The sequence below is a fragment of the Bubalus kerabau genome, chromosome 1 (assembly GCF_029407905.1).
Source record: "Bubalus kerabau isolate K-KA32 ecotype Philippines breed swamp buffalo chromosome 1, PCC_UOA_SB_1v2, whole genome shotgun sequence".
NCBI lineage: Eukaryota > Metazoa > Chordata > Mammalia > Artiodactyla > Bovidae > Bubalus > Bubalus kerabau.
This window is the reverse complement of record NC_073624.1, coordinates 158459785-158473298: the sequence shown is the minus strand read 5'-3', so window position 1 is coordinate 158473298 and position 13514 is coordinate 158459785. Positions and strand designations below refer to the sequence as shown.

General features: G+C 35.9%; 1 pseudogene; it reads left to right on the top strand.

Moving 5' to 3' along the window:
- The first annotated feature begins 430 nt into the window (after positions 1 to 430).
- Positions 431 to 2360, top strand: LOC129656585 (NADH dehydrogenase [ubiquinone] 1 alpha subcomplex assembly factor 4-like; annotated as a pseudogene).
- Positions 2361 to 13514: the final 11154 nt, after the last annotated feature.

The window sequence follows — 13514 nt, the reverse complement described above, 5'->3', positions numbered from 1 at the left end:
AAGTGCCAACTTTAAGCCTCTCAGGAGAGAAGCCATTTATAGGACTCATGAACTCCATCTTTCATTCCAAAGATCCAGCCTCTTTTACGGCTGACCAAATTATCACTTGAAAACAGCCTCACAGCCATTTATTCCTGCAATCGTGGCTATAACTTAAGCTCTCACAAAGCCTGGAAAATAAAAATGTTTATTTGGATTATAAAAACAAACAGAGCAAAAAGGCTGATGGAAACTCACTGCTTGAAGTGCTGGTCAAGTACATAATGGAGAAAGCCACCTGGTTTCCAGTGATCTTGGTGACTACATGGGCAATTCCTGGAAGCAAAGGACTTAGCAACAAGCAAAGCAAGCAAAGGACTTGCCCACTTAATTCTTAAATACTTTCCTATTTTAGCCCTTTATTAAATATTTAGGACTTTCAGACAATCAGATGAAGCAAGATGAAGTTGAATTTTTAGATGGAAGTATAGCTGGCTTAAAACTCAACATTCAAAAAACTAAGATTGTGGCATCTTAGTCCCATCACTTCATGGCAAATAAAAGCAGGGAAAGTAGAAGCAGTGACAGACTTTATTTTCTTGGGCTCCAAAATCACTGCGGACGGAGACTGCAGCCATGAAATTAAAAGACTTGTTCCTTGAAACAAAAGCTATGACAAGAAAGCAAAGACATTACTTTGCCAACAAAGGTCCATCTGGTCAAAGCTATGGTTTTTCCAGTAATCACGTATGGATGTGAGAGCTGGGCTATAAAGAAAGCTGAGCACTGATGAATTGAGGCTTTTGAACTGTGGTGTTGGAGAACACTCTTGAGAGTCCCAAGAGATCTCCTTGACTGGAGATCAAACCAGTCAATCCAAAAGGAGATCAATCCTGAATATTCATTGGAAGGACTGATGCTGAAGCTGAAGCTCCAATACTTTGGCTACCTGATGGGAAGAACTGACTCATTAGAAGAGACCCTGATGCTGGGAAAGAGTGAAGGCATGAAGAGAAGGGGATGACAGAGGATGAGATGGTTGAATGGCATCAACAACTCTGAAAGAACCAAGAGAAAATGATTCATCACCTCCAAGAGAGGCTCGACAAGGTTATTAGTGGATTTCTAAGCAGAAACCTTGCAGTCAGAAAGAAGTCAGTTGATATATTCAAAATTCTGAAAGTAAAAAAAGAACTACCAACCATTTGTAATAAGGGCAGAGTGTCTCATCTAGTAACAAGCTGTTTGTCAGCAGAATGATAAGTGACAGATTTAAGGGAAAGAGGATTCAGTTCAATTGGACAGAAGTTTATAATCCTTGGTGACTTAGTCAACACTAGGCACAGAAGTAGAAAACAAAATCCCTTTTCTCAAGGAACCTACAATGTTTTAGAGAAATTTAATCTTATGTAAGACAATGAAACAATATGAGGAAATAACTGTAATGCCATAACAGGCATTGTGATAACCGATTCTGTGACTTTTCATGAATAAGGAATGCTTGTGAAATTTGTGGAACTTGAAATATTGGTAGAATTGTGCCAAAAGGAATGAAGGTGACATTTCTAGATCTCAACCTTGTTACATGAAGAACGCTGTGAATAACTAAAAGTTTCCAAATCAACTTGGTTAGAAAGAGTCTAGCCTATTACCTTCATGGATCACAGCCTTGTCATAGCAAAGGAGCTTGTGTAACTCAATGAAGCTATAAGCCAAGCAGTGCAAGGTCGCTCAAAACAGATGGGTCACGTTTTCATGCTCCCTCGTGGGTCGACCCCAGACGTGCACGTGCTCCGGTATGTCCCGGAGGTCGCCTGCGCGGTGTTCAGCCACGTGTGGTATAACTTAGGGCAGCATGTTGTGAAGAAATGGGGGCTGAGTGGCTCACGCCATCAGGAATTTCAACCTAGTGAACCGAGCAGAACAGGGAGGAATGAAGCCCTCCCCCGCTTCCTGGCACCCCTCCACCGTGAACCTCCTGTGAGAGCAGATGAGCAACCACCCAGAAATTAAGGGACAAATTGACAGAAAAGATGACAAACTGCTGTCATTACTAAAAGATGTGTATGTTGATTCCCAAGATCCCTTGTCTTCTTTAGGATGCCGGCACACGTCAGAAGCCTAAGGAGTTCAGGTTGCTGAAAGAACATCAGTTTGACATGATAAACGTTAAGAACATTCCCAAAGGCAAAATTTCCATTGTTAGAGTCATTGATACTTCTCAGTAATCATAAACTTTATCCATAAACATGGACTGCTGAGAAAATAGCTGAAGAATACCATCTAGAACACTAGATGTAAATTCCCTTCTCAAATATTTTGTTTATTTTGAAGTCAAAATCTTCCCCCCTGAAGGCAAGAAAGCAATACAATTAAAATGAAGAATCTTTACAGGACTGTTCCTGTTTGCATCCCCGTTCCCTGTTTATTTTCCTCATTTGTAGCATATTAAATTATATAAATTACCAAAAAAAAAAAAAAAAAGAAAAGAAAGAAAGATGGGTCATAGTTCTGGCAAAATGTGGTGCACTAGAGTAGGAAATGGCAACTCATTCCAGTAGTTTTGCTTGGAGAACCCCATGGACAATTGTGCTCATTTCACATGCTAGCAAGGTAATGCTCAAAATCTTAAAGCTAGGCTTCAGTTCTGAACCAAGAACTTCCAGATGTACAAGCTGGGTTTTGAATAGGCAGAGGAACCAGAGATCAAACTGCCAGCATTCTATATATAACAAAGAAAGCAAGAGAATTCCAGAAAAAAAAACATCTACTTCTGCTTCATTGATTATGCTAAAGCCTTTGACTATGTGGATCACAACAAACAGAAAAATTCTTAAAGGGATGGGAATACCAGACCACCTAACCTGCCTCCTGAGAAACTTGTATGCAGGACAAGAAGCAACAGCTTGTGAAATTTGTGGGACTTGAAATATTGGTAGAATTGTGCCAAAAGAAATGAACGTAAAATTTCTAGATCTCAAATTTGCTACCTCAAGAACACTGTGAATAATTAAAGTTTCAAAATCAGCTTGGTTTAGAAAGAGTCTGGCCTATTCCCTTCATACATCACAGCCTTGTCGTGGCAGAGGGGCTTATATAACTCAATGAACCAGACATGAAATAACTGACTGCTTCCAAATTAGGAAAGGAGTACATAAGGCTGTATATTGCCACACTGCTTATTTAACTTTATGCAGAGTCTATCATGCAAAATGCTGGGCTGGATGAATCACAAAGCTGAAATCAAGACTGCCAGGAGAAATACCAACATCAGATATGCGGACAATAACCACTATAATGGAAAGAAGTGAAAAAGAACTAGCGAGACTGTGGATAAGGACGAAATAGGAGAGTGAAAAAGCTGGCTTGAAACTCAACATTAAAAAAAAACAAAGATTATAGCATCTGGTCCCATCACTTCATGGCAAATAGAGAGGAGAAAAGTGGAAGCAGTGACAGATTTTCTTTTCTTGGGCTCCAAAATCATTGCAGATGGTGACTGCAGCCATGAAATTAAAAGACACTTGCTCCCTAGAAGGAAAACTATGACAAACCTAGATAGTGTATTAAAAAGCAGAGACATCATTTCGCTGACAAAGGTCCCCAGAGTCAAAGCTATGGCTTTTCCAGTAGTCATGTACATATGTGAGAGTTGGACCATAAAGAAGGCTGAGCACCAAAGAATTGATGCTTTCTAATTATGTGCTGGAGAAGACTCTTGAGAATCCCTTGCACAGCAAGATCAAGCCAATCAACCCTAAAGGAAATCAACCCTGAATATTCATTGAAGGACTATTGCTGAAGCTCTAATACTTTGGCCACCTGATGCAAAGAGATGACTCATTGGAAAAGACCCTGATGCTGAAAAGATTAAAGCCAAAAGGAAAAGGGGTTGGCAGAGGATGAGATGGTTAGATAGCATCACCAACTCAATGAACATGAATTTGAGCAAACTCTGGGAGATAATGGAAGACAGAGGACCCTGCTGTGCTGCAGTCCACGGGGTCAAAGAGTCAGACACAGCTTAGTGACTGAAAAACAAAACAAACAAAAAAACAAACCAAGAATACCATACCCAGCCACAGTGTCCTTTAAAAATGAAGGAGAAATACTTTCACAGATAAACAAAAGCTGAGGGAGTTCACACTGCTCGGCCTTTTTATAAGAAATGCTAAAAGGAGTTCTTTCATTAAAATGAAATAATTACTAGATATAACATGAAACCCATGAAGCAATAAAGCTCAATGATAAGGGGAAATATATAGGCAAATCTAAAATACTGAAATATTTCAATGGTACTATATAAGTTACTTTTAGTTCTGGTACAGAATTTAAGAGACTAAAGCATAAAAAATGTAAAATATGTTGATGAATATACAATCCAAAAGGATGTAACTTGTGACTTCAATAACATGAGGTGTTGGAGGAAGAGGTAAAACAGAAGTTTTTGTATGAGACTGAAGTTTTTATCAGCTTAAAATAGATTATATTGCACATAAACCCCATAGTAACCATAAAAAAACTGACTATGAAAAATACTCAAAAGAAAATGAGAACTGAGTCAAAGCATGTCCGTACAAAAAAAATTACAAAACACAAAGGAAAAACAGCAAAAGGGTGGGAGGGAAGCTACAAGAAAACAGTGAATTCTTCTGTATCAATAGTTACTTTAAATGTAAGTAAATTAAACTTCTCATCAAAAGACATACTGTAATCAAACAGATTAAATTAAAAAAAAAAAAGCTCCAGTAATATAGTGTATTCAAAAGACTGGCCTAAGATGGTAACCTAAGACAGTAGCCATATGTATGCTAGACAAAATACACATAAACTGAAAAACTGTCACAAGAAACATATAAGGATATTATATAAAGACAAAGGATATATTCACTAGGAAAATATATCAATTACCAAGTATATATGCCCTGAACATCAAAGCACCCCAAATACGTGAAGTACCTAATGTGAAGAGCCAACTCATTGGAAAAGACTCTGATGCTGGGAAAGATTGAGAGCAGGAGGAGAAGGGGGTGACAGAGGATGATATGATTGGATGGCATCATCAACTCAATGGACATGAGTTTGAGCAAACTCCAGGAGCAAAGTTAATGAAGTTAGTGAAGGACAGGGAAGCTTAGCACACTGCAGTCCATGGGATTGCAGAGAGTCAGATATGACTGAGCAACTGAACAACAACAAAGGGAGAAATTTGTAGCAAAACATAATGTTTAGAGAATTTAGTACAGTGTTTTCAACAGTGGATAGAGAAATCAAACAAGATCAGTAAGGAAACAGGATTTGAACAACACTATATACCAAATAAATATAACATCACCTAACAGCAGAAAAATTGTCCTCGTCTCAAATATACAGTGAACATTCTCCAGGATACATTACATGTTAGGTTACAAAACAAATACAAATTTAAGAAGACTGAAATCATACCAAGTATTAATATCCTTTCAGACCAAAATGGAATGAAACTTGAATTCAAAAGTGAAAAGGAAAGTAGAAAATCCACAAAAGGGAGGCTAAATGACATAGTTGATACACAATGTTCTATAAGTTACAGGTATACAATATAGTGAGTGATTCACAATTTTTAAAGGTTATGCTCCATTTATAGTTATTATAAAATATTGGCTATATCCCATGTTGTACAATATATCCTTGTAATTTATTTTAGTCATAATGGTTTGTACCTCTCCTTTCTTGCCTCTCCCCATTGGTAACAACTAATTTGTTCTATATATCCATGAGTCTGTTTTTCATTATATTCACTAGCTTGCTGTATTTTCTAGATTCCATATATAAGTGATATCATGCCGAGTTTAACTTTCTCTGCCTGATTTATTTCACTTAGCATAATAGCATCCAAATCCATTCATGTTGCTGCAAATGACTAAATTTCATTCTCTTTTATGACTGAACAGTATTCCATTGCATATATATGCCACATCTCCTATATTCATTCATCTGTTCATAAACACTTAGCTTGCTTCCATATATTGGCTATTTGAAATAATGCTGCTACAAACATTGGGATGCATTTATCTTTTCAAATTAGTGTTTATTTTTCTTCTGGACATGTTCCAGAAGTGGAATTGATGGATCATATGTTAATTCAATTTTTAGTTTTTGGCTTTTTTTTTTTTTTTCCAGAAACCTCCATAATGTTTTTCACAGTGGCTGCACCAACTGACATTCCCACCAACCGTATACATTATCACCAGTATTTGTCATTTGTGTACTTTTTCATAATAGCCATTCTGACAGGTGGGCTTCCAGGTGGTGCTAGTGGTAAAGGACCCACCTGCAAATGGGAGACGTGGGTTTGATCCTTCGATCAGGAAGATCCCCTGGAGAAGGACATGGCAACCCTCTCCAGTATTCTTGCCTGGAGAATCCCATGGACAGAGGAGCCTGAAGGGCTACAGTTCATAGGGTCACACAGAGTAGGACACAACTGAAGCAACTTAGCATGCACATTCTGACAGGTGCTAATACCTCATTGTGGTTTAGACTTACATTTTCCTGATGTTTACCAATCAAGCAAGACATTTTGAACAACCAATGCATCAAAGAAGAAATCAAGAAATGGAAAACACTTTATACAAAGAAAATGAAAACACCACATACTAAAATTTATTGGATACATCATAGTTAAGAAAGAAGTTTATAATAAACACCCATATTAAAAAGGAAAAAATAACTCAAATAAGCAACCCAAGATTACATCTCAAGGAACTAGAAAAAAGAAAAAATACAAAGCCAAAAGTTGCAGAAGAAAATAACGAAGATTACATCAGAATTAAGTATAACAGAGCATAAACGTATGAAAAAAAAACCATCATAACTAAAGTTATTTTGTTTAAAGATCAACAAAATTGACAAGCTGTTAGCTATTCTAAAAAAAATACAATTCTAAAAGATTATAATTCTGAAATAACTATATATTACAGGAAAAAGTAAATGAATAAATTTATATTTGTGGAAGCAAGGCAAGGAAAGGAAATCACAAATATAAATACTAATGGTGAGAAAGAACACTATGTGGTGAATTTTAATTGTAAATAAAAAAAGCAAGAGAGTTCCAGGAAAACATCCATTTCTGCTTTATTGACTATGCCAAAACCTTGACTATGTGGATCACAACAAACAGTGGAAAAATCTTCAAGAGATGGAAATACCAGACCACCTGACCTGCCTCCTGAGAAATCTGTATGCAGGTCAAGAAGCAACAGTTAGAACTGGACATGCAACAATAGACTGGTTCCAAATCGGGGAAGGAGTACGTCAGGGCTGTATACTGTCACTCTGCTTATTTAACTGATATGTAGAGTACATCATACGAAATGCCGGGCTGGATGAAGCACAAGCTGGAATCAAGATTGCCAGGAGAAATACCAATAACCTCAGATATGCAGATGACACCACCCTTATGGCAGAAAGTGAAGAAGAACTAAAGAGCCTCTTAGTGAAAGTGAAAAAGGAGAGTGAAAAATGTGGCTTAAAACTGAACATTCAGAAAACTAGATCATGGCATCTTGTCCCATCACTTCATGGCAAATAGATGGGGAAACAATGGAAACAGTGACAGATTTTATTTTGGGGGCTCCAAAATCACTGCAGATGGTGACTGCAGCCATGAAATTAAAAGACGCTTGCTCCTTGGAAGAAAAGCTACAACCAACCTAGACAGCATATTAAAAAGCAGAGACATTACTTTACCAACAAAGGTCCGTCTAGTCAAAGCTATGGTTTTTCCAGCAGCCATGTATGGATGTGCGAGTTGGGCTATAAAGAAAGCTAAGCACCAAAGAATTGAGGCTTTTGAACTGTGGTGTTAGAGAAGGCTCTTGAGAGTCTCTTGGACAGCAAGGAGATCTAACCATTCCATCCTAAAGGAAGTCAGTCCTGAATATTCACTGGAAGGATTGATGTTGAAGCTGAAACTCCAATACTTTGGCCACCTGATGCAAAGAACTGACTCATTAGAAGAGACCCTGATGCTGGGAAAGATTGAAGGCAGGAGAAAAGGACGACAGAGGATGAGATGGTTGAATGGCATCACCGATTCAATGGACATGAGTTTGAGTAAGCTTCCGGAGTTGGTAATAGACAGGGAGGCCTGGCGTGCTGCAGTCCATGGGGTCACAAGGAGTTGGACATGACTGAGTGACTGAACTGAACTAATAATCTTCTTACTTTTATTCAGAGATAAGTTTACCAAGATGATAGACTAGGAATCTCTGGTTTCTGTTCTCTCATAGCAACATTGAAAAGAAAACCAACTAGAGTCTTGATTCAATAACTTTATAAAAGCTCTCAGAAACAAAGATCTCCAGCAAAAAAAACAAATATGCAATCAAAGAAAAAACACATTCAAAATGTTAGGAAATTTCATAGTATTTTGGCATCTACACTTAGATTGCTGAGGCATCCATTTTACACTTCAGAGAGAGTTCTCTCTAATAAACACATTGCTGGCCTTGTGACTAGCTAAAGACTAGCCCTCTTCCCTCAGGCTTCTTCTAGAGACCTTGGTTGGGTTCCATAAGTGACCATTGGAGCCCCTGGGTTTGCTTGATTTTTAATATTTCTTTCCATCCTTTGAATTCAACAAGAAATAATGAGCCTACAAAACCCTAGGCCCTCACCCTGAACCCCAATAAAAGCAGAACCTCAGGCCTAGGCTTGTGCATGTGTATTCTCTCTCTCTCTCTGTGCACCCCACTGCCCCCACCTACACCTTGCTGTTTTGGCATCATGTTAATTTTCAGGTCCTGTTGATAATAGGCTTTTCTTTTTTTCTAAGTTTCCTAATGAATATTGCTTAAAAAGCATCTTGCAATTGTAATAACGATCACAAGGACAGGTCTAAACACAACAGTGGTTACCGATAGGCTGCAACTGGCACAAAACAAAAGGCTTCTTATGAAATGGTTTTGGAAAAGCAGTGTATTTAAGGGCAAAAGAGTGAAGTTGGGTCCCTAACCATGTGTAAACATTCACTCAAAATGGATCACAGATTTAAATTTAAGAGTTAAAAGCATAAATTACTAGATGAAATATAGGGTGAAAGATTCAGGACACTGAATTGGCAATGATTTATGGATACGAAGCCAAAAGCACAGGAAACAAAAGAAAAAAATCAATACATTGGATTTTATTCAAATGAAAAACTTTTTTGCATTAACAACACTACCAACAGAGTACAAAGGCAATACATGGAATAGGAGAAAGTATTACAAAATCAAATAATTGACAAAGTATTAATATCCAGAATATATAAACAACTACAACTCAGATAGGCTCTGAGTATTAACCAGGTGAAACTTAGACCAGCCCCCTGGACTTCCCACAGATGTTTTATATCATTGAAAATGAGATCTACTCTAATCCCTCTGGTTAGAAGGAAGAAACTGGGCTGCTCTCTCCAAGGGTAGCATGCTGAGAAGGTGTGATAAGGAAAATAAAAACACCTACAACTCAACCCAAAAAACCAACCTTATTTTTAAGTGGGCAAAGAACTTTAGTAGAACTTTCTTTAAATATGTACAAATGACAAAAAGAATATGAAAAAGTGATCAACATCACTTACTCATCATTACAGAAATGCAAATAAAAACAGCAATGAGTTCTCACTTGCCATGCATTCAGATAATGAATATGGGGAAAAAACGACAAGTGTTGATGAGGATATGAAGAAATTGGAAACTTAAGCATGGTTGGTGGGAAGAGAACATGTTGGAACCTCTCTGGAAAATGCTGTAGCAGTTCATCAAAAAATAAATATAGAATTAAAATACAATCCAGCAGGTCTATTTCTGAGTATATCAAAAGGATTAAAAATAGGGACTTGAAATAATATTTGTACACCTATGACTAGAGCAGCAATATTCATAATAACCAGCAGATCAGAGCAACCCTCATTTCCACTGAAGGATGAACGCATAAATGAAATCTTGCATAAACATACAATGGAATATTATTCAAATTTTAAAATGAAGAAAATTTTTCTTCTAGGTCCTACTATCTAGCACAGAGAATTACATTCAATATCCTGTGATAAACCATAATGAAAAAGAATATATATGTACAACTGAGTCACTGCTGCACGGTAGAAATTAAACACGACGTTGTAAATCAACTATACTTCAATAATATCTTTAAAAAGAAAATTTTTCTATTGTTTTATTTATATTTATTAAGATATACTTGACAAAACTGTATACATTTATAAGTGATAATTTCACATAGGTATATATTGTGAAATGATCATCACAAAATAATTAACACATCCATTGCTGCAGTTATTTTTGTGAGTGTGTACTGTAAGGACGCTTATGATTTCTCTTAGAAAATTTCAAAAATACAATGCAGTTTTATTAGCTATAGTTACTCTGTTGTATATTACAGCAGAAATTATTTATGTATAACTGAAAATGTGTACCCTTTGACCAGCATCTCATTTCCCCTATCCTCTAAGCCCCTGGCAACCATCATTCTTCTAATTCCATAAATTTAACATTTTTTTCTTTTTAGGTTCCATATATACATGATATCACACCATATTTGCCTTCCTCTATCTGATTTAAGCATACAGCCTTGCAGCTTCATCCATGTTGTTGCAATAGAGGGATTTCCTTAAATTTTAAAGATAAATTATACACACACACACACATACACAAAAGGGAATATCACATCTTCTTTACTCATGGACACTTAGGTTGTTTCCATGTCTTTGCTATTATTGATGCTGTAATGAAAATTGGGGAGCAGATCTCTCTCTGAGATAGTGATTTCACTTCCCTTAGGATAGATACACAAAAATGTTCAGATCAAATTTTTAATTTTCTGTAGAACCTCCATACTGTTTTCTATTATGACCATACCAACCTACATTCCCACCTTCTGCATACAAAGGTCCCCTTTTCTCCACATACTCATCAAGATTTATTATCTCCTGTATGTTTTTTATACTAGCCATCCTAACACCTGTGAGGTAATATCTCATTGTGGTTTTGATTTGAATTTCCTTGATGATTCGCAATGTTGCACATCTTTTCACATACTCTTGGTTACTTCTTGTCTTCTTTGGAGAAATGTTTATTCGGGTCATTTGCTCCTTTTTTATTTAAGTTACTCTTTTCTTTCATTATTACAACTATTTATTAGGTTTTTTTTTTTTCATTCTCCACCAAATTTTTATTTGGACATGTCTATCAGCTGCCCATGAAAAAGTCATCAATGCAATTTTGTCTTTGTCTTTTAAAGTTGATGGCAGTAGCATCTTTGTTGGTTAATAATTTTTAATAAAATAAGACTTTCCAAAATAAAGTTGAAAATCTTTTTTTTTTAGTTTTTAAAATTATTTTTCTGTGTATTTGTATTTTTATTGTTTTTTATTTAAATTTATTTATTTTAATTGGAGGCTAATTACTTTACAGTATTGTATTGGTTCTGCCACACATCAACATGAATCCGCCATGGGCATACACGTGTTCCCCACCCTGAACCCCCCTCCCACCTATTTATTAGGTTTTTAACAGAATTTGTTGCATGCAGCTAAAGCTGCTCAATGCAACTAAATACAATAGGAGTTGAATAATGTACAAAAACAAATAATTTGTTTCATAAAACTTTAGCAAAATCCGTACTTTAATAATACTGTATCACATGTTAATTTCCTTTTTTTTTTTTTTTACAACATAATATTTCTTTATATTCTCAGAATTGGATTAGAAGTTTCAAACCTCAAATTTTGTATTAAAAAAAATCACTTAGATAATAAATTTTCTAGACTTTTAGCAGTAATACTAGATGCCAAAATACATGGAACTACATCAAAGTTTTGAGTGAATATAGTTTTGAGTACCACCACCATACTGTTTTGATGACTACAGTCCTCGTAGTATATGTTGAAATTAGGCACTGTGGTGCCTCCAGATTTCTTTTTCTTGTGCAAGATTGCTTTGACTATTCAGAGTATTTTATGGTTCTACATTTATTTTAGGATTTTTTCCCTATTTCTAGGAATTACATCATTGGAATTTTAATAGGAATTTCATCGACTCTGTAGATGGCTTTGGGTAGTATGAAACATTTTAGCAACATTAATTCTTCTAATTTATGAACATGGAATATCTCTGGATTTATTTGTAACTTCAATTTTTCACTATTTTTAAGTTTTCAGTGTATAGGTCTTTTACCTCTTTGGTTAAATTTATTCCTAAGTATTTTATTCTTTTTTCTGATGCTATTATAATGAGATCATTTATTTCTTTTCCAGATAATTCCTTGTTATAGAAATGCATTCAATATAATGATTTTGTATCCTGAAATTTCACTGAGATTTGAAGGGTTTTTTCCTCCTCCTAGAAAATAAGTCATTTTCTCTGTAAACGTTGATATAACGTTGCTCGTGTAACAGTGTGGGCTTTTCTCTCTTGTAAGTGATGAGAAATGTTTTTGAACACTGGAGCATCTGCAGAACCATTTTCAGTTGAGATATAATTGACATGCATACCACATGTAGATGTATAACACAATGATTTGATATGTGTATGTACTGCAAAATTATCACCACAATTAATCTAATTAACATCCACTGCCACACATATATTTTTTCCTCTTGTGAAGATAACTTTTGAGATCTACTTTTGAATGTACTGATCATTTTTTTGAGTCTTTAGGGTTTCCTATATAGAGGATCATAACATCTGCAAATAGAAAAGTTTACTTACTCCCTCCCATGTTAGATACCTTTTATTTCTTTTACTTACCTAATTTCTTTGGCTAAAATTTCCAGTACTATGTTGAATAGGGTTGGTGAGAAAGTGATCATTCTTGTCTTGTTTCTGACCTTAGAGGAAAAGTTTTCAGTCTTTCACTCTTAGGTATAATATAACCTATGGACTTGTCATATATAGCATTTATTATGTTGAGGTGCATTCCTTCTACACCTAATTTGTTGCATCTTTACATGAAATAATGTATTTTGTCAAATGCAACATTTGTCAAATTTTTGTCAATGATTTGAGATGATTTGACTTTATTCTATTAAGGAAGCATATCACCTTTATTGATATGTGCATGTTGACTCATCCTTACATCCCAAGGACAAATTCTAATTGATCATGTTGTATGATCCTTTTCATATGCTGTTGAATTTGGTTTGCTGGTATTTTGTTGTTGAGCAACACAATATTGTGACACTTACCCCCCAGGAGTGCAGTCAAGTTCCCACAATAAATATCACAGAAAAATTTCCATGTGCCTCTGCCAGGAGGATGGCAAAAGAAAACAATTCAAAATACATCAGAGCATTGTCTTATTCTTAACAAGGCCTACAATCAGAAGAAAATAGTTAATCAGATCCAGATCCTAGCCAGCTGGGTTACTATCAGAACTTAAGTGACCTGGGAGATACAAATCCCTAACTAAAGCCAGCTCTAGCCTTCCACGTGGGAGAAGGAAAATACCAACTCAAGCCCACTCTACCCATCCTCTTCTACAAAAGATGAACAAAA